Source organism: Heptranchias perlo, chromosome 21 (genome assembly GCF_035084215.1).
Source record: "Heptranchias perlo isolate sHepPer1 chromosome 21, sHepPer1.hap1, whole genome shotgun sequence".
Classification (NCBI taxonomy): domain Eukaryota; kingdom Metazoa; phylum Chordata; class Chondrichthyes; order Hexanchiformes; family Hexanchidae; genus Heptranchias; species Heptranchias perlo.
The window spans coordinates 43429183-43448578 of NC_090345.1; the positions used below are offsets into that span (position 1 = coordinate 43429183).

At 44.2% G+C, this 19396-nt stretch overlaps 2 long non-coding RNA genes across 2 annotated transcripts; one reads left to right on the top strand and one right to left on the bottom strand.

Annotated features, from left to right (window-relative positions):
• The first annotated feature begins 413 nt into the window (after positions 1-413).
• Positions 414-6285, top strand: LOC137340344 (uncharacterized). Its single transcript, XR_010966783.1, has 5 exons — positions 414-462; positions 1423-1605; positions 1732-1872; positions 3040-3188; positions 5154-6285. It is a non-coding gene; the product is annotated as an uncharacterized lncRNA (long non-coding RNA).
• Positions 6286-8750: 2465 nt separating this feature from the next.
• LOC137340195 (uncharacterized) lies at positions 8751-18598 on the bottom strand. Its single transcript, XR_010966736.1, has 3 exons — positions 18431-18598; positions 11630-11841; positions 8751-8774 (listed from the first exon to the last, which is right to left on the bottom strand). It is a non-coding gene; the product is annotated as an uncharacterized lncRNA (long non-coding RNA).
• Between the last annotated feature and the right edge of the window lie 798 nt (positions 18599-19396).

The following is a 19396-nucleotide window of genomic DNA, read 5'->3' on the forward strand; positions in this document are numbered from 1 at the left end:
TAAAACTGAATAGTTGGAAATAATATTTTAGAGTGTCTGCCCCTTTAAACGGTTTTGTTTGCTCTGATGCTTGACCCTGTTGTCTTGGTTACAGATCATAGAAGATTGAGGGCAGTTGTTGCATTGCAAGCTGTTTTGGGTGAATGAGTGATTTCGCTCAATAAATGGAATTATTCTCAACTGTGTTTCATTGTTATTTGAAGTGCTATAAGGAATAGTACTTGTTGAGCTGGAACAGGCACTGAGTGAAAACAAGTTGAATTAGCAGGAAAACTATTGGAGGGAGGAAAGCTTGGTAAATGGGACACTTGCAAGAGTCTGTGGGGTAGACGTTGTATCACAGGTACTCCTGGGTTTGGCCCTGATCAGCAAGGATGCAGCAGGGTCAGATGTTCTTGTGCTCTTAGTGTGCGAGTTATCAGAGGTCGGGGCTTGCTGGGCCGTTTCAGAAGCGGCCGCAAGGTAAGTCAGGAAGGGGGTTTGGGGAAGGTGTGTTTGCAGGGTCAGGGAGCCGCCCGGGGAAGCAGTGGCCAAGACCTCCTTTGTGGGAACCGAAAGGCTTCGACAGATTGACCTGGTGAGAGGGTGCTGCTCTGGAGCTGATTTAAATTCCATCAGGGTCTCATGTATATCTCGGGACCCCCCCCCCCCACCACGATTTTCATTTATTAATGAGGCTCCCACTGGACATTTTGTATTTATTTCTCATCTCGTCTTCCCTACCCTTCCCTGATCCATCCTCCCCACGGTGGGTGGGCAGAGTTATATAACCAGCGTATATTCTGATTTACTGTGAGCAGCACCTCTGGAGAGGCAGTACTGCTGAAACTGAAAGTGTACTGTGTGTAGCAGTCCGAGAGTGGAGCCTCACTCCACCATAGCGTGAGTCCGAGAATTGGGGCCAAAGCATTCCAGAGTTATCTCGCCGATTTGCCCTCCGGTAGTTTTATTTCTTGTGACAATAAAGGCATTTTTGGCAGATTCAATGTCAAAGATGTGAAACCAAAAAATAACTGCGAGAAATGTTTTTCCTGCTGACATCACTTAACATTGGAGTGCTCTCCCAAGTCCAGTTCTTATGCCCTATGGCTGTTGGAATGACCAACTCTTCAAAGCTCAAGAAAAAGAAGAAAAAAATTACATACTGATAAAGAGCCATTAAGTTTTCAATACGAGGGTAGATTTTATGTATTGGTGCCCTGACTCTGAAACTTCATACCCAAATGCCCTGGAATGCAAATTCCTAACATTTACCCTTTTGTGTGTACTGGTATGTTCACAGATATTCTGATATATGACTGAAGTATACCATGCAAGAAATTGTGAAACCCAACCCATCAGTGTGATTTTTGACATGCTTCATTTCCAACTATTCATTGTAAGAATGAACTAGCATTTATATCTTGTTTTTTACATCCTCAGAATGTCCCAAAGGACTTCACAGCCACTTTGTGCAGACTAAGATCCCACAAACAGCAAATGAGATGAATGACCAGTTACTAAGTTTTGTGCGGTGTTGGTTGAGGAATAAAAGTTGACCGAGTACCTGGGAGAACTCCCATGCTTCAAGTAATGGTGTGTGATCTTTTACATCCACCTGAACAGGTAGGTAGGTTTAATATCTCATCCAGAAAGACCGTACCCCCAACAATGCAGCATTCCCTCAGCACTGCGCTGAAGTGATGGCCTGAATTATGACTGGGAATTTCCACGGGATTGCTCTCGCTACAGTGTCATAACTCCGGTGGAACTGCTGAGGAAACCCTCGGGGCCAAGTAACGGTGACGGAGCAGCAGCCGCTCTGGGGAAATTCTCTATCTACGTCTTCAAGTCCTGGAGTGAAGCTTGAACCTGTGTCCTTCTAGGTCAGAGGTAACAGTGTGGCTGACACTTTCTCTCATATGCCCCTCACACTCCTTCTCTGTGTCTCCTTTCACCCTCTCCTCTAATCTTCTCTTGTGCTTTCAGTCTCACATTCCCTTGCTTGTCGTCATTCCATCATCTCTCTCTTTCCCTTTTCTTCCCATTATGGATGTGGAATGTGCTGATATCTGTGCCCAAATTCCCAGTATCCATTCCTGTTGCACAAAGCTCAGCGCTGGGAGTGCTAATTCATAAAATCTACCCACATTTTTCTTCCTCAGTTATTTAATTTTGCACAAATATTTATTACAACTAAGTTCATCAGAATCAAACAGTCGATCAGAGCACTGACTGGACACAATATTGCATGCTAGATTTGTATTGTGGCACTCCCAGAAAGTGAAGCATTTTTATGAGCAATTGTATTCACCTTTTCCATACTCACGGAACATTCTTTCATTATACTCTCCTCTGATGTCAACACTGAAGACCACTGGCCCTCCAGTTTGAGTAAACAAATATTTGTTATACCACATGATCATATTCCAACTGTCGTAATCTGGATTCTAATCTGAGGCTGCAAAAGCTGTTTTTTTGAGGGGTGAGGTAGTGTAGTTATGATGTTACTGGACTAGTAATCCAGAAAACACATTCTAATCCCACTGTGGCAGTTTGAGAATTTGAATTCAGTTTTAAAAAAAAAAAAATCAGGAAATAAATTGCTGTTATCAGTAATAGTGACCATGAAACCGTCGGATTTTTGTGAAAACCCAACTGATTCACTGATAATGTTTATGGAAGGAAACTGCCATTTGGCCTTTACGTGACTCCAGTCCCACACTAACAGTGGTTGACTCTGAACTGCCCTCTGAAGTGGTCTAGCAAGCCACTCAGTTGTATCAAACTGCTTGGGCAAGTGGATGTCAGCGATGCTCGCATCCAGAGAATGATTTTTTTTTTAAAAATGAACTGGTTTTAACGGACTCGAACTCTCTCTCCTTTCGCATTGAAATAACATCTAGACCAACCCAAATCAAGCAAGCAAAGACTAAATTTGCATGTACATGGTTTCCCAATCCAGTTTTCTGCTTTACCCCCAATGATCATAGAATGACTTTGCCAAAATCAAGTCCTGCTAAGGATTACAAGCTTTCCATGTACAAATTCATTTCATAGGAACAGCGGAACTGCTAGACGTCAAAAGATCAAGATCCATCTAGTTCACCTTCTACCATCCTGGTCGTCCCATGATATGATAATGGAGTTGTTGACTAATCACAGCAATCAATCTCTATCAATTAGTCTACAATGGAGTCAGACAAAAGGTGAGGAAATCCCCAGTGGTGGAGAGCTTTAGGAACCACAGGTCTAAAGTCATCTGCTCCTCCCAAGCATGCTACACTTAACATATGTCATGTCTCAAATTACTCATATACATGTTATTTTCCATTTACTAAACTGTAGATATATAATTATGATCATCTGTATAAGCCATTACCTGTTCAAGATCAATAACTCAAAGTCCAAAATATTATGTATAGTCATTTAAAACAGAATCACCTGCCCCATAGCACAATGGCCTGGGCCCTAAAATTACACCAATTCCATGTAGGTCAATAGGGCAGGGGAAGGAATCAACACTGATAGTTGCTGCTATTTTCTCTTGCTGCTGCTGTCCTTCATTGTTGGCTTTGCTACTGCTGCTGCTCCACAGGGTCTAAGATCACAGGAGAAGTTGGGGGGTGTGGGAGGGAGGAGGAGAAGGGGGCAATGGTAGAGTACTCTGTCTTAACAAATTCTACTTCAACCACTGTAGAGCAAGGTCTTGAACATTGCATACTTGTAAAAGTAAGCAATCATTACCAAAACAAATATTGACAATACAGATAAGCAGAGTACAATACAGATAAGCAGAGTACAATGCTTTACCTCTGCAGAGAAAAGATGTTGGGAAGATGATGATCAGAGGTGCTGAGTACTGTGCAAGGTGGGCAGTTGTCCTGTGCAAGAGTTTGCCTGGACTTATGTACTAATGGGTTAAGGGTTAGCACACTTTGACCAACAGTTATACTGGGACCAATAGACATCTTTATTTCGAGAGTTAACATTGGAGATTTCCTTCCTTCCGATCAAAGGAATTTTGGGCTGAAATCCTAGTTCTAGTCATTTAATGGAGATGTGTAGAATTATTTCAAAGTAAGCTCTTACTAAAACATTTACCCTAGGCTGTTTTATGGAATAAAACGGGCACTCCAGAAACCCTGGTCTTTGTACAGTCAATTGCGTGCAGTTTCACAGTCCTACTTGTCGAGGTGTATTGCTGACATATTAAGCCTGTCTGACCACTGGAAAAAAAGACACTGATACATGTATCTGGTATGCCAAGTCATAGTCAAAGGAATTTGCTGCCAGCACCCCTTTCCTTAGCTAATACTTTATTTTTACCTGATAACAACAGCGCCTTTAAGGTAGTAAAATGTCCCAAGGAGCGTAATCAAACAAAATCTGACATTGAGCCACATAGGGAGACATTAAGACAGGCAACCAAAAGCTTGGTCAAAGAGGTAGGTTTTAAGGAGCATCTTAAATGAGGAGAGAGGGGTACAGCAGAGAGGTTTAGGGAGAGAATTCCAGAGCTTAGGACCTAGGCAGCTGAAGGCACTGCTGCCATTGGTAGAGGGATGAAAATCAGGGATGCGCAAGAGGCCATAATTGGAGAAGCGAAGAAATCTCGGGGGGTTGTAGGACTGGAGGAGGTTACAGAGATAGGGAAGGGTGAGGCCGTGGAAGGATTTGAAAACAAGGATGAGAATTTTAAAATCGAGGTGTTGCCGGACTGGGAGCAAATGTAGGTCAGCAAGCACAGGGGTGATTGGTGAATGGCACTTGGTGCGAGTTAGGATACGGGCAGCAGAGTTTTGGATGAGCTCAATTTTATGGAGGGTGGAAATTGGGAGACCGGCCAAGAGATATTAGGACAGATGATCAAAAGCTTGGGCCTCTACCTCTCTCCTTTTAAGAGGCTCCTTAAAACCTACCTCTTGGGAAGTACTGAAGATATAGATGGTGGGCAGATTAAAAAAGGAAGGGGAAGAGAATCAGCATTTTGGTGCCTGAACCAAACAAAAATATTCCACCATCCTATGCATGACAACTGCCTTTAAACCTTTTTTCCATACCTTACCAATGCTATTCAGTGATTTCCTTCTGCTAGTAAAGGACGAGAAACTCTTTTATTCCAGTCACCCAAACCGCTTCTGTTCTCTTTCCCCTTGCTTTACGCATTCCAGGAGACCTCCTATGATCATTCACAGAATGGAGGATGCTTCGTTTAATCCCAAGCAATGTACAAGGAACACCAATATATGCTGATTGATAAGTCAAATTTTGTTTTTATTACAGAATATTGTGGGAGTATTAGCGATATTAATGAGCTTGAATTGTATAATTATGTGCGTACTTGCATGGAAACTATAACCTTGATTACTATTAAATATTTAACTATCTAATTAGTTTTATTGCTTACCATTTTTAAAAGCCCAGGATACTGAGGAAGATGGTAGAGATGTTGCAGGTCGTTATAGTAGGTTGTAGAAACTGCACGAGGAGGAAATTTGAGGGGGTGTAGGAAAAGTGACTGCTAGAAAAAGTGACCAAAAAACTAATGTTTTAAAACATACTGAATTTTGGGAAAACTCGAAGGGTTAAAGCTAGAACTCTCAGAAATTCAAGGCTCTTAGTACTAGCAGATTGTTTCTAATTAATGGCTGGAGCTAAAAGTCTAGAATAGATATGTTGTCTGGGATAGCTTTGCTAATCTGGTATTATCATGTTTGCTGGCAGGGAGAAAGTGGGAGTTAAACAACTTCCCAACAGCCTGTCTTTCGTCAACTAGTTGGAGTACGACCGTGACACGCTCCTGACATGTGCCTGTCAGCAGTGAATGACATTTAAAATTGAATCTGTGTAACAAGGTGAATTGTATTGGATGGTCCCCCTAATAAGTAGGTGGGAAAAGGGGGTCTTAGCTTTTTGTAACTAAAGTAGGAAATAATGCAGTTTTGATACCCGAAGGGAAAGTTTTGAGAATCACCCCAAATAAATTTTTGGAATAAGCCCAAGAAAAGGAAGGTTTTAAAAGGCTTTGTTCGGAAGGTTGAGAAAATTTAGCCTGATAAATTTATGCAACTGCGAGACAGAAATTAGAACTAGTCAAGGTCCATATATCAATATACATGCAAGGTTGAATGTACCAGGTTGAATGTATTTTCAAATAAAACTGTTGGACTATAACCTGGTGTTGTAAGATTCCTTACATTTGTACCAGGGGGAAAGACAACCCTGGAGGGGAGGAATACTACAACTGGAGGCAGATTAACCTGCAAACAAAACAGAGGTGAACACAAGTATTCCAAAGGAAGGCTGATCTGCCCAACTCTACCACAAGGTTGTATGAATCTAGTAGCTTATCAGCATACACTGAAACAGACTTTAAATGTACTAGACATACTGGTTATTCAAAACTGTTAACCCATCAGCTGTGGAAGGAATCAATCTGTAAAATAGCCTTGCCAGCTTTGCTTTAATCCTGGACATTGAGTGTAACTTTATTCTTTACAAAGTAGAACCCAGCTGCTGTTGACTTAATGTTATGCACTTAAACTATGTTTGAGCCTATAACAATTGAAACTCTTAACTACATCTATCAAGTACTTTGTGTAATCTTATGATGGTAGTAATCATGTTAGAGATATGTTAATAAAGCAATGTAACTTTTGTGGATTTGACTCCAATGATTTTGGCAAGGAGGGTAACTTTTTAATTCAGTAATATACTTTATCTCCAAAGGGATTGATTTGGTTTGTCTAACTGTGAAAATGGTAGCCATGATGTGGAGATGCCGGTGATGGACTGGGGTTGACAATTGTAAACAATTTTACAACACCAAGTTATAGTCCAACAATTTTATTTTAAAATCCACAAGCTTTCGGAGGCTTCCTCCTTCCTCAGGTGAATTCATTTCCACATTCACCTGAGGAAGGAGGAAGCCTCCGAAAGCTTGTGGATTTTAAAATAAAATTGTTGGACTATAACTTGGCGTTGTAAAATTGTTTATAACTGTGAAAATACTCTGAACTGGTTAATGTAATACAGTTTGGAAGGAAGCCAAAGTTTTAGGCATCCAATAATCCTTAGATATGGCAAAGCTTCAGGCATTTCTTAGTTTCTCATTCTGGAATTCAGTTAGGATTTAGAAGTACCATTCTGTTGGAGACATTAGATATTGTTTGATTTTAAACAAACCATGGATAGAATACTCACGACTCACCTGGACGAATGCATTCGCGAAAACACTCAAGAAACTTGACACCATCCAGCCCTGAGCAGTTCACTTGATCGGCTCCCCTGCCACTGGGCTCAGTATCCATCCCCTCCATCATCGGCACAATGTGGCTGCAGTAAGTACAATTTATAGGATGCACCAAGGTTACTTCGACAGCACCTCCCTCACCTACAACCTCTACCACCGAGAAGGCCAAGAGCAGTAATGTCACATGAACATCATCACCTCCAAATATCCATCCCCTCCCAAGTCACATATATCATTGTTCATCATCGTGGATCACTATCCCGGAATTCCCTAACAGCATTGTGGGAGCACCATCATCACAAGGACTATAGCGTTTCAAGGAGAAGGGCCACCACTATCTTCTCAGGGCAACTAGGGATAGGTAATAAATGCGACCTTACTAGCATAGCCCATATCCCAATAGTAATTTTTTTTTAAACTTCAGTAATTTATTAAAATACTTGGTGTTCAATTTCTGATGTCCACAACTTACATTTCACAATACTCTGTAACATGGTATAATTCACCTCCCCTACCTTACACCTTTTTTCAATAGCTCAGCTTCTTGCCCAAGATTAAAGCAACAGGAACATACGTCACCCTGGCCTACTCTGCTCTATTCTCATTGCTGATTGCAGGAGCTTGCTGTGTACAAAATGTCTGCTGCTTTTTGACTGCACAACAACAGTCTCCCCACTTCAAAATATGTGAAGTGCTTTGAGTGGTGAGGATCTGGAATGCACTGCCAGAGGGGGTGGTGGAGGCAGATTCAATCATGGCCTTCAAAAGGGAACTGGATAAGTACTTGAAAGGAAAAAAATTGCAGGGTTACAGGGATAGGGCAGGGGAGTGGGACTAGCTGGATTGCTCTTGCAAAGAGCCGGCATAGACTCGATGGGTCGAATGGCCTCCTTCCGTGCTGTAACCTTTCTATGATTCTGAGACACGATAATGCGATACATATATGTGAGGTTCTTCTCCAGTTAATAAAAAAAAACCCAGAATATTCTAGCCTTTCATTAAGCTACAACTTGTCACTTCGATAGTTATTGGTACCTCAGCCTACAGTTTCTGTGGATTGATGAGAGCCAACGATCCTTACCAGAGATTGTAGTTTGTGAAGAATATGAACCATCCCCCTGGTGGATTTCAGTCGCTGGTGCAAAGAGCTCTTCAGAGCGCTCCAGCATTACATTATTACAACAATCTTGTTCTCTGTGCACCTCAGACCCAAGAAGCACGCAGAAGAGAAAATGTAATCATGTTCTAGAAAATATTAAAATGCTCTTTAATTTTTTTTAAAGGAAAAAAGTCTGTTCCAAGAACTATTTTAATTAATTCTACTTAGTTCAGTTTGAATGAACTGTGGAATTGAAAAGAGCAATGAAACTACTTCCCGGAAGATGCTGGGCCCAAAGACAGTAGCCAGGTTTTGTAGTTTCAGCGATCAGAATCAAGGTGGGAGCTAACCTTCAGCAGGAAGTGACAGAGGTCCTGCAGCACATTTCAGTGGATTTCAGACTGTAGGTTTAGAGGATGTTCGATATGCTGTCCTTTTTATCTATAAATCACGATAAAACAGCTGCTGTAAATCTATAAATCCCAGTATTACGAACATACAAAATTGATGGGCAGAAAAAGACCAGCTGTTCCATCAAGCTTGTTCCACACACCGTGATGGCTGGAGCATCATGACTAGACACTTCCCACTCTTTCTCTCCCCCCTCCACGTTCCCAGCTATGGTTTCCCCAGTTCATGTTTTTCTCTTGTTCTTCATCAACTAGGTGTCTGACATACACAGAGACCAATCGCCTTAAGGGTCTCCAAATCAAGCTGTTTTGCCAATAGGGAGTATATACTATCCCTGTAGGGATGCTTACCTAGGTCCAGAGAACTGAGGCAATGGTTGACGAGACTCAAGGCTTAGGGACCCCCAAGAGTGTTCAGAGTTCAACCAGCTAAAACCACACAGCCTAGCAGCACAGAGCAGTGGTGTGGGTCATCATATCCATTTGTGGCTTGCAAAGTTATCTGGAGCTGGGTGGGAAGAATTTCAGCCCCCAGAGACAAGCATACCCTTCCAAGTGCTATCAATAAGCCAGGTTGGCTGGTTAATGGTACCCTGGAGTGCTGTCGACCTGCCTAGCTCAGGCACCGAGTCTACAACAGAGGAGTGACTCAGTCCAACCTTCCATCGTTTACCGTCACCTCGGAGCAAATTCAGGTCCAAATAGAGTCTGCTTACATCCCCCCTCCCCCAGTAAAAGAGTCACTTGGTCGTAAGACAACGGAAACAGTTCTCAGCTCTCAGGTAATGGAACTTCTTCCAAGAGGCAGCACGAATCATTATAAGATATGCAAGTGCATTCCTATCACCCTCCTGATCACAGAGGCTCCATCAGTTGGTGATGGTGAGAGCGTGTTTACCAATATACACTGGATAATATCCTACCCGGTCCCATGTAGCTTTTAACAAAGGATTATGGTGATTTCTCAATCATTTAAACACATACAGATTTGCTTTATGAACTTGAGCTATCCTGGTCTGCTGAGCCTATTCAGGTCCATGCAAACTTCTCTTCCCTTGGAACCTACTTTATTCTCAGTTTTTTTCATTAACTGTTATTTATATTTGATTAGAATACTCTATTTATTGATAGTGCTGTGTCCAAATCGGTCTCAATCCACATTTATCACAACCCTGGTTAATTTTTCTTGTTAAATATATTGAGGCCTGGAAAATGTGTGAGGCACGATCCCAGCAGTTACGTTGGGATCGTGCCTGCTAGCATGGACCCTGCTGAGGTTTGTGGGGTTAGTGGGAGGGCACCTCATTCGCATGGGGCTGATTCTTGAATTTAAAAAAAATCCTTACCCTTCCTCAGATGTCCAGGCCAATTCCCTGGCCTGGAACCCCCCCTTACCCCTGCTGGGCCCGCTTCCACCCTTCCGAAGGTCAGGAGACCTCCTCTCATTAGGCATCCAGCGATATGCTAGGTCTCTTCAGGATCGGGAAAGCTGGAAGCTGGAAGTCCCAGCGAAGGGAATCCCTGCTCCCAGCCATGCCCCTTCCACACAAGTCACCTTGAGGCGGGTGGAGGCAGCCTCCACTTCTTACAAGGTCAAGCAAGAATTCCCATCTAAGGAGGCATATCTGGGTTCTGGCCTTTTTTTGCCAGGCTGGAATAGAATTTTACACAGGCATTCAAAGAATCCATCGCTGCTGAGCTAAGTACAGTCATTACCAAGAATTTGATATAAATAATTTAGTGCCCGAGTTAAAATAGCAACCACGGGAATCTCACATGAATGTGTTTGCGATTGTCTATCAATATTGCCAACAGTAATTTGTAGCCTAGAGACCAGAAGCTCAAGTTCAATTCCTGGTCTGCAGTGAGTCAGCTTATCCCAGCCAAGGCAGTACTTAAGAAGCTAAAAGAAAGACTTGCATTTATATAGCGCCTTTCACAACCTCAGGACATCCCAAAGCATTTTACAACCAATGAAGTATTTTTGAAGTGTAGTCACTGTTGTAATGTAGGAAATGCAGTAGCCAATTTGGGCACATCAAGGTCCCACAAACGGCAATGTGATAATGACCAGATAATCTGTTTTAATGATGTTGGTTGAGAGATAAATATTGGCCAGGAGACCGGAGAGAACTCCCCTGCTCTTCTTCGAAATAGAGCCATGGGATCTTTTACGTCCACCTGAGAGGGCAGACGAGGCCTCGGTTTAAGGTCTCATCCAACAGATGACACCTCTAGTGCCGCACTGTAATTTTTTGTGCTCAAGTCACTGGAGTGGGACTTGAATCTACATTGTTCTGACTCAGAGGTGAGAGTGGCTACCACTAAGCCACTGCTGACACAGCCATGGCAATTTTGGAGCTACAATTGGCTGTAGGTGGAAAAAAAAAATCAACCAAGGTCCCCATACTTGATTGCTATCCAGTAACCGCTGCTGGGAAAGGCACATGTTGGGCAAGGGTGGGGTCAGGGTCGACACCTTCTATGGTTGAAGAGCCTGCTGGCGCTCACTGTCTAGGCTCACTCATGACGAATGGCTACTTGGGCAAGATGCCCGACTTGCCATTCCACGAGTGGTGGAGCTGTACCCAAGCAAGCGGTAGCACCTTCAGGAGAGGAGGGAGACAGACGGAGAAAAAAAAAAAGCATTTATTTAGTAAACAATATTTCCTGACAAACTACGATCTCATTTTGCATGAGAGGCTTGCTTCATCGTTACTCTCATCAGCCATTTCAAGCAGCTACGTTTGGTCAAGAAATGTTTCCTTTTGACTTACAAATTGATATGATTGAACCGACCTGACGCACATTAGAAATAATACAGAACAATTTCTTGATCAGAGATGCTTTTCTAATAAAGCTGCAGAAGACAATTTGGAACCTCACCTTGATAACTAGTCAAGGAGGAGCAGTGCAGTGCCTCAGGGATTACGGCTTTTGGCAGTTGTTGCACATTTTTCTTTGACGAGACTGGTTGCAGAATCAACATCTCCTTCACTGGCAAGGTTAACCTTCTCACGTCCATCGTACTTCTCCTGCTGCCCTTGCAACTTACTGACTGAACCACTGAAAGGGATTCAGACCTTCCTGGTCCAGCCCTGAGGAAATGATTTAAAAATTAAAATTAGCCACTGAGGAATAAGTAGAGCCACAAAAAGACTCCACTAAAACTGTTTCTTACACCTGAAATTAGAAAGAAAAATTAGCACCTAACACACTTCAAAATAAAAAGCTCCGTGAAGCAATTACTGTTAGATTGGAGCTAAAACAAATAGGCAATGCACTCAAACGCTCCTGCTTTCTTAATTAATCCTGCACTATGACATGACCATTGGTTCTGATCTTTCTCCCTATAAAGGGCTAGCTTTTGAAACACTTAAATTGCTCGTTTAATTCATTATTAATTTGCTATTAAATGAGGCGACACAACTCTACCACTAGGCTTGAGAAAATGGATTTAACTCCCGGCACTTTTCTTTCTCTCTTCCTCCCACCCTCCCTCCCTCTTCCCCCCCCCCCCCCCCGCCCCCACCCCACCCAAAATTTCATGTTGGCACTCTCCTTCCATGCAGTTCAAGTTGGCATTCTCCTCACTTCCCCCTCCCGTCCCACTGCTGCTGGCTTCTCTCCACTCAATGTCACACCTTGCCCCTATCTCCTACTGTTACTGCTCGAGGAGACTGAACACTGCTGCACCCTGCGGATGGGAACGCCTGATCTTGTGAGAATGTGTACAGTATATAGTGGTGTTCAATCCTTGGAGCATCAATAGGAATTGGGAGCCAGGAATATTGCTGAGGGGAGGAGCAGGAAGCACCAGTTGATTTTCATCCATGGACAGGGACAAGTGGGCCTTGAAAATGCTGACTTTCCATATCAAACACGGACAGTTGGCATGAATTTGGATGGCATTGGGGGCGGGGGGACTAAAGGAGAGGATGAGTTATGGGGAATTATAATCAGCGTGATAGGACAAAGGTTGGAGCTGCAGAAAGAAAAAGGGAGGTTAAAGAATTGGGAGATTCACTGGTGAGATTTGAGGAAAGATCCTTCTTCAATCTTTCTGGTGTAAAAAACAGCGTATTCTAGGTGAATGGGAGAGGAATTTGAGAATGGACCTCGTTACACTAGGTCCTTGCCACTCTTGCCGCCAGTCAAAATTTCCAAATGGACTAGCTTAATTTCCTAATTTGAGCCCTTAGCAGCGCTAGGCCCAAGCGACTCCTGCGTCATTCAGGGCCTCAAGAGCAGGATTTCAAGTTTAAAAGGGACACTCAGGATCTGCCCCGGTTTCTTTTGCAGTAAGTGTTAAACAGTGAAGCCAGCGACTAATCTTTTGGGGACTACAGTGAAAATACAGAGGACAGGGTGGATAGATTAGTGAAGAGAGGAGCGTAGCCAGTGGGAATTGCCTATTTGGGAATAAATTACGTCGGGAGGGGACTGTCAGAGTGCTCAAAAGCAAGTTTCGACATAGCGTCGAGAAACTAAAAGGCAAGGGCTATTGCTAGACTTTGGTAGAAGTACTGAGTTCACAAGTAGAATTACGGGAGTAAATGAGTAACTGGCTAGTTGGTGTTGGTTATATAAATAAGTGGGACTGTGACTGAGGTTAAACTGTGGCCCTGATTTGCTTACAGGGTTAAACATAGCAAAAAAAACGAAGAGAGTAGTCAGTAACAGCAAAGGAAAATGCAGAGGGAAGAAGTAATGACGACTGGGTTTGTTTTTAGAACTACTCCAAGGTTTGGTCAGGTGTAATACAAGGTGTCTTTACCAGTAACTAGAGTTTACAGAGTTAAGCCGCGTTAGTGTTTGTTCAGACACGACTTGATCCTTTTTTCTATGTAGTATTTTCTTAGCCTCTATTAGTGATCAGTCACTATGGTCGACAACTGCAAGCTTTCCTTTTCTCAGCAATTCAGTGTCACAAGTGAAAGCTGGAGAGCAATTTATGGGAGTACAGTAATGAACCTGGCCCTTTACATTTGTTAGGGAGTACTATGTGTACTAGCGCTCATCGACACACTCAGCGATGGCAAGTTCAGAACTGGTCGGCGGGGCTTTTGGTGCTAAGACTGGAACTGTACTGAGGGGAAAGATGAGGAGCCTCCAAAGCGGTGCAGGCTCTGTGTTCTCCGACTCAGTACAGCTCCAGTCTCAGCGCCAAGAGCCCCTAAGACCGCAGGATGGTTGGAAACACATACATGCCAACTGTGCATGGTCAGCATTTTGGAGTCAGTGCTCGGTTTCTGCCTTCACAGACATTATTAGTGCTGCTCTGGGTTCTGCTCCTTGCCACTGCTCCCAGCTCCTACCTGATACCAGCAAGAGTAACCGTGCACATAACAGTTTTGCAGGACCAGGAAATCCTGCCCACAGATTGCAGCAGATTTCTAACCCTCGGAGTAGCAGCACAAGATAAAGACAGGGGTGGCTGTGAAAGGGGGTGGGGAGCACCAGTATGATCTGAAATGAGAATGACGATACGGTGCGAGAGGGACAGGGAGAATGGTGGTATGGTATGTGAGAGATGGTGAGAATGGTGGTATGAGAGAGAGGGGGATGGTGAGAATGGTGGTATGGTATGTGAGAGATGGTGAGAATGGTGGTATGAGAGAGAGGGGGATGGTGAGAATGGTGGTATGGTATGTGAGAGATGGTGAGAATGGTGGTATGAGAGAGAGGGGGATGGTGAGAATGGTGGTATGGTATGTGAGAGATGGTGAGAATGGTGGTATGAGAGAGAGGGGGATGGTGAGAATGGTGGTATGGTGTGAGAGAGATGGTGAGAATGGTGGTATGGTGTGAGAGAGATGGTGAGAATGGTGGTATGGTGTGAGAGAGATGGTGAGAATGGTGGTATGGTGTGAGAGAGATGGTGAGAATGGTGGTATGGTGAGAGAGGGATGGTGAGAATGGTGGTATGGTGAGAGAGGGATGGTGAGAATGGTGGTATGGTCTGAGAGGGATGGTGAGAATGGTGGTATGGTGAGAGAGGGATGGTGAGAATGGTGGTATGGTGAGAGAGATGGTGAGAATGGTGGTATGGTGTGAGAGGGATGGTGAGAATGGTGGTATGGTGAGAGAGATGGTGAGAATGGTGGTATGGTGAGAGAGGGATGGTGAGAATGGTGGTATGGTGAGAGAGGGATGGTGAGAATGGTGGTATGGTGTGAGAGAGATGGTGAGAATGGTGGTATGGTCTGAGAGGGATGGTGAGAATGGTGGTATGGTCTGAGAGGGATGGTGAGAATGGTGGTATGGTCTGAGAGGGATGGTGAGAATGGTGGTATGGTGAGAGAGGGATGGTGAGAATGGTGGTATGGTCTGAGAGGGATGGTGAGAATGGTGGTATGGTGTGAGAGATGGTGAGAATGGTGGTATGGTCTGAGAGGGATGGTGACAATGGTGGTATGGTCTGAGAGGGATGGTGAGAATGGTGGTATGGTGAGAGAGGGATGGTGAGAATGGTGGTATGGTATGAGAGGGATGGTGAGAATGGTGGTATGGTGAGAGAGGGATGGTGAGAATGGTGGTATGGTGAGAGAGGGATGGTGAGAATGGTGGTATGGTGAGAGAGATGGTGAGAATGGTGGTATGGTGAGAGAGGGATGGTGAGAATGGTGGTATGGTGTGAGAGGGATGGTGAGAATGGTGGTATGGTGAGAGAGGGATGGTGAGAATGGTGGAATGGTGAGAGAGGGATGGTGAGAATGGTGGTATGGTCTGAGAGGGATGGTGAGAATGGTGGTATGGTGAGAGAGGGATGGTGAGAATGGTGGTATGGTATGAGAGGGATGGTGAGAATGGTGGTATGGTGAGAGAGGGATGGTGAGAATGGTGGTATGGTGTGAGAGGGATGGTGAGAATGGTGGTATGGTCTGAGAGAGGGATGATGAGAATGGTGGTATGGTGAGAGAGGGATGGTGAGAATGGTGTGAGAGAGATGGTGAGAATGATGGTATGGTCTGAGAGAGATGGTGAGAATGGTGGTATGGTGAGAGAGGGATGGTGAGAATGGTGGTATGGTGTGAGAGAGATGGTGACAATGGTGGTATGGTCTGAGAGGGATGGTGAGAATGGTGGTATGGTGAGTGAGGGATGGTGAGAATGGTGGTATGGTATGAGAGGGATGGTGAGAATGGTGGTATGGTCTGAGAGAGGGATGGTGAGAATGGTGGTATGGTGAGAGAGGGATGGTGAGAATGGTGGTATGGTGTGAGAGAGATGGTGAGAATGGTGGTATGGTCTGAGAGAGATGGTGAGAATGGTGGTATGGTGAGAGAGGGATGGTGAGAATGGTGGTATGGTGTGAGAGAGATGGTGAGAATGGTGGTATGGTCTGAGAGGGATGGTGAGAATGGTGGTATGGTGAGTGAGGGATGGTGAGAATGGTGGTATCGTCTGAGAGGGATGGTGACAATGGTGGTATGGTCTGAGAGGGATGGTGAGAATGGTGGTATGGTGAGTGAGGGATGGTGAGAATGGTGGTATGGTCTGAGAGGGATGGTGACAATGGTGGTATGGTCTGAGAGGGATGGTGAGAATGGTGGTATGGTGAGTGAGGGATGGTGAGAATGGTGGTATGGTATGAGAGGGATGGTGAGAATGGTGGTATGGTGAGAGAGGGATGGTGAGAATGGTGGTATGGTGAGAGAGGGATGGTGAGAATGGTGGTATGGTGAGAGAGGGATGGTGAGAATGGTGGTATGGTCTGAGAGGGATGGTGAGAATGGTGGTATGGTGTGAGAGATGGTGAGAGAGAGATGGTGAGAATGGTGGTATGGTGAGAGAGAGATGGTGAGAATGGTGGTATGGTGTGAGAGAGGGATGGTGAGAATGGTGGTATGGTGAGAGAGGGATGGTGAGAATGGTGGTATGGTCTGAGAGAGATGGTGAGAATGGTGGTATGGTGAGAGAGGGATGGTGAGAATGGTGGTATGGTCTGAGAGAGATGGTGAGAATGGTGGTATGGTCTGAGAGAGATGGTGAGAATGGTGGTATGGTCTGAGAGAGATGGTGAGAATGGTGGTATGGTGTGAGAGAGATGGTGAGAATGGTGGTATGGTGTGAGAGAGATGGTGAGAATGGTGGTATGGTGTGAGAGAGATGGTGAGAATGGTGGTATGGTCTGAAAGGGACGAGAGAATATTGGGTAGACCTGCACCTCATGTCATGAGAAACTTATGCCCCATTGTACTGTATGCAACCACACGACATAGGCCTAGATTCAGGGCTGATTTTTAGCTACCAGTTTTTTTTTTAATTGTTTTTTTGCAGTCATCTAGGTTGGTATTTTTGCAAAAGGCAATTGCTGCCTTTGGTCATCAACTAGTCATCATAAACACACTGCCCAGATATAACAGGGCAGGTGGTACAGCTATTGCACATGTAGTCATTTCCTTTCATTTTTATTTCTCATTTTCCTCAAAGATGTGGACAGAGAACTGGAATTAGGCTGCAAAAGAAAAGGGGAAACAACAAGCATGTCAACTAGTAGTAATTAGATCAGAGACTACGAAAAAATAGCGCAGACTCGATTTTAACGTAACACTCTGGTGAGAAGGGTGTGTTCGGGTCGGTCGCCTGATTTATATGCCGCCCAATTTTCAGCTCCACTGAAGTCAATGAGGGGGTGGGGGTAGATCGCACAATCCACATTCTGACTGGGTACTTTGTTAAAATCGGGGCAGAAGACTCAATATGGTTGGAGAAGGAAAAGAACACTGCAAGCTTGAAGGAAATGAGCATCAGTGCCAGTATACGGAAGCTCTTCAGAAACACAATTCCACAGAAAAGGAGAAATAGCGACTGCACGGTCTCATGGCAACAGGAAAATGTGTGACATATACAGTCCAGATGAGTGTAGGAAGGAAACTCCAACCCACGATCTGGTGCACGGCAGACAGCGATCCTAAAATACACGAGTCCTCCTTTGCTGCCGTAACAATGGCAGACTGGGACTTCCCCTTCAGGTGGGTCACAACCCGACATGATTTGGTGATGCATATTTTCACGGGGTGCTCACCACATGGGTTTCCCAAGAACCAAATTCAGCTCGGTGAAGTTCCATCGTGTGTGAAGAATGAGGAATGATGAAAATTTAATACTGACAACGTGAAAAGTATCACAGAATGGGCAAGAAAATGAGGGGCGCAGAACCAGCACAGGGAGACTTAGAAAGAGACCTGGGAGTGGCAGTGGACTCACTACTTTCAACCTTCAGAAATGTGAAGGAGCAACTAAGCAAATAAAATTACTTAGAATTTACAGCACAGAAACACACCATTTGACCCAACTGGATATGCCGGCATTTATTAATATTTTAAATATTAGATTTTTGGACTCTAAGAGAATCAAGGGATATGGGGATCGGGCAGGAAAGTGGAGTTGAGGTCGAAGATCAGCCATGATCTTGTTAAGTGGTGGAGCAGGCTCGAGGGGCCTAATGGCCGACTCCTGCTCCTATTTCTTATGTTCTTATGCTCCACATGAGCCTCCTCCCATCCTTCTACATCTCACCCTATCAGCATATCCTTCTATTTCTTTCTCCCTCATGTGCTTATCTAACTTCCCCTTAAATACATCTTTAGAAACACTTCAATTCAGCTCTTGTGAATGAGTAACTAGGATAATACAGTATTTGCCTAACAGCACAGCAGCAATTTCTGTGTTAGAACTTACCAAATAATCAACTAGGCTCGGCACAATTATTGGAACGTTACAATCCATCTGCCCCAACTGATGAAGTGCCCCATAGAGAGACCAAAGATCTGGTTTGCCAGTATTCCCTGTAGCCTTCAGTTCTGGGGAGATTCTATCTGTGGGTTTCTTGATTTTCACGGAAGATATTGATTGCTGCACGTTACCAGGGTAGAGCACAAAGAGTCAATGTTACAATATAGTTAAATGTAAAAATAACTATTTGGCACAAACTCTATTGAATCTGGCTTCTGAGTTCAAGCGCTACACCTTCCCTCATGTGCCTGGTGTTATGCGCATTCTTGTCTGATACAGGTGCCCGCTCTCGAGCTGTGCAAGTCAGCAGCACTGAGCTATACTGCCTGCTCGGCATTGCTCTTTACCTTAGCAAAGTGAAGCTCTGCCCTGATGGGTGAAGCTCTTTGCACGCAGTTAAGCACATCAGCAAGTAACGCCAGTGAAATGTTTTAGCACGAGCAAAAATTAAGCTGTTTTCTGCCTGGTAGACAATTTGGACATGAATCCCATGCAGTGCCACACTGCCTCCTCAATGGGTTTCATACCACTTTCAAGATTTGAAGCACCCTCAGATGGGTGACTGGAGTTATACTACGCTTCATGCATCAACGCAACATTGACATGGAAACTGTAGCAGAACTAGCCTAACCGATCTAAACACTACAATAAATCTCGAGCATTCCTAGTCCTATTTATTTAGGTGGACTTTGCCATGGTTCCACACAGCTAGCATATCACTACAGTGTAAATTGTAACAACCTGATCCTGCACTTGAAAACCCATATATAGCTACAGGAAAATAGTTTAAACGACAATATTAGACAATTTTAATTCAATTTAAATATACGTATTAGAGGCATTAAAGCACTCCTATGGTAGAGTTGAGGGGTAGATTTTCCCCTGGTGCAGACTTGGGGTGGCCAGCTGGAG